Source organism: Gavialis gangeticus, unplaced genomic scaffold (assembly GCF_001723915.1).
Source record: "Gavialis gangeticus isolate Ggan-Ray unplaced genomic scaffold, GavGan_comp1, whole genome shotgun sequence".
Lineage (NCBI taxonomy): Eukaryota > Metazoa > Chordata > Crocodylia > Gavialidae > Gavialis > Gavialis gangeticus.
In genome coordinates this window covers 29814640-29816513 of record NW_017728997.1, presented here as the reverse complement: position 1 = coordinate 29816513, position 1874 = coordinate 29814640, and the positions used below count along the sequence as shown (strand labels likewise).

The window sequence follows — 1874 nt, the reverse complement described above, 5'->3', positions numbered from 1 at the left end:
CTAGTTTAATAAAGAATGTATTTTCCCTGACAAATGTATGCACTTTGGTAAATTATGAGGGAACATTTTATATACATACCTCAAGGATATCAGATGGCTTGTGAATGCTGTGATGCTGGGACATGGAGCGTGGGGGGCCCCCCAGCATGCTCAGCAGCAGACCTGGGAGTGGACCAAAAGCACTTCCAGTCCTCTTCTGGTTCCTCTGAGGAGTGTATGAGGGGGCCCCCTGCATCCTCCCAGCTTGGCACCTGGTGCCTTCTGATTCTGGGGGAGGCACCTGGGGTACACCTGTGGCTGATCGCCAAGCTGAGGAGGTGCGGGAGGGGGGGTGTCCTGGCACACTCAGCGGCAGACCCAAAAGTGGACTGGAAATATCTGTGGTCCACTTCTGGGATTGCTGCCGAGCACACGACCCCTCCCTGCCCCACGCTTCTGTGGGATGCTCCATCTGTCCCAGCATTGCATCGTTCATGAGCCATGCCATGTACCTTGAGGTATGTAGAAAAAATATGTAAAGCTGTATCTATGTCTGAATCGCTGATTCTCTGAATTGGCATCGAATCTTCAAATTTGGACTCGGCCGAATCAAATTGGGGACAGTGATTCAAATCAATGAATTGAATCACTGTCCCTGATTTGGGCTGAATCTGAATTGAATACAGCCCGTTTTGCACACCCCTAGTGTTTCATTTACTTAAGAAGTAACTAAATTCATGCTATAGAATAGGGATGGCTCACCTGCAGTACAGGAATTCTTTTAATGTGACACATAGCAGATTGGGCAGGGGATAGGCAGCACAGTGGCAGACAGGACAGGAAGCAGGGAAGAAAGGAGGAAAGCAGAGCAGCAGATCAGGTGGGGAGCACAGGGCTGAGAGGAGAAAGCAGAGCTATCAATTGGTCAGTGGAAGGGGGGACAAAGGAAACTTGGAGCTAGGAGGGTATGGGGCTATTTTGCGGCTCACCTACCAAAAAACCTTGGCCCCCACTGCTATAGAACTATAATAAAAGTAAGGTGATCTATGATATTAAATGTAATGGTTTCATATTATAAGATTTCTCTTGCTATAATGACAGTTTTGCTAATGACTTCACTGAGTGCTCTCAAGGAGGTGGAGTCAAATATAAAACAATACTTAGAGTCAGAAAACCCTGTATGTGCTGATGGTATTGACTTAAATGGACTTTTTCACAGTAGGGTGGAACAAGCTCAGTATTAAGCATTTTCAGGATTATCTCCAAGCAAAATAGAGATGTGTTATTCTTATTCTAGTAAATATCAGCCATGAAAATTAAAATTTTGAAATGCAGGAAAAGGAAAAAAATAGAAGGAAGCCAAAATAATTTATTTACCTGCTGTAGGGTATGTTGGCTTTTCCATGACTAATTCCATGCCATTGTCTAATTTTTATTCATGCTACTTAGAGTGACCAGTACAATGAAAATAGATCACCAAATGGCACATGTATTTTCATTTATTTCTGTGAAAATGAACTTTATTGTTCCAGAAATCTCCTTATACATGGCTTAGTTAAGTATATACTTACATGGTTTTCCACATATGAGCAAAGAACTGGAATAATTGAGTTCTGTTTAAAACCCAGTAAACCAATGAAAACAAGAATATCAATCTAAGCAAGTATCTTGGCTCCGATTTTAGATCTTCCAGCCAACAGCATGTTACTAGGTTGAAATAAGGTCTTTTAGGACTGTGTGTGTACTTTTTTCTCTTATGGGTGGCCAGTTTGGGGGACTAGTTTGGGTTTTTTATCTATACCAAGTATAATAGATTTTCATCCATGATTTACTGTGGGGGTTCTGGTACTTACCTGATCATTGGATGCAGGGGTGGCAGTGGATATAGTTTTCCT

General features: G+C 42.6%; 1 protein-coding gene across 1 annotated transcript in view; it reads left to right on the top strand.

Moving 5' to 3' along the window:
- The window catches only part of CACNA2D3 (calcium voltage-gated channel auxiliary subunit alpha2delta 3), a 1192973-nt gene that overhangs the window by 220527 nt on the left and 970572 nt on the right, over positions 1–1874 (top strand). The gene's annotated exons all lie outside the window — the stretch shown is intronic.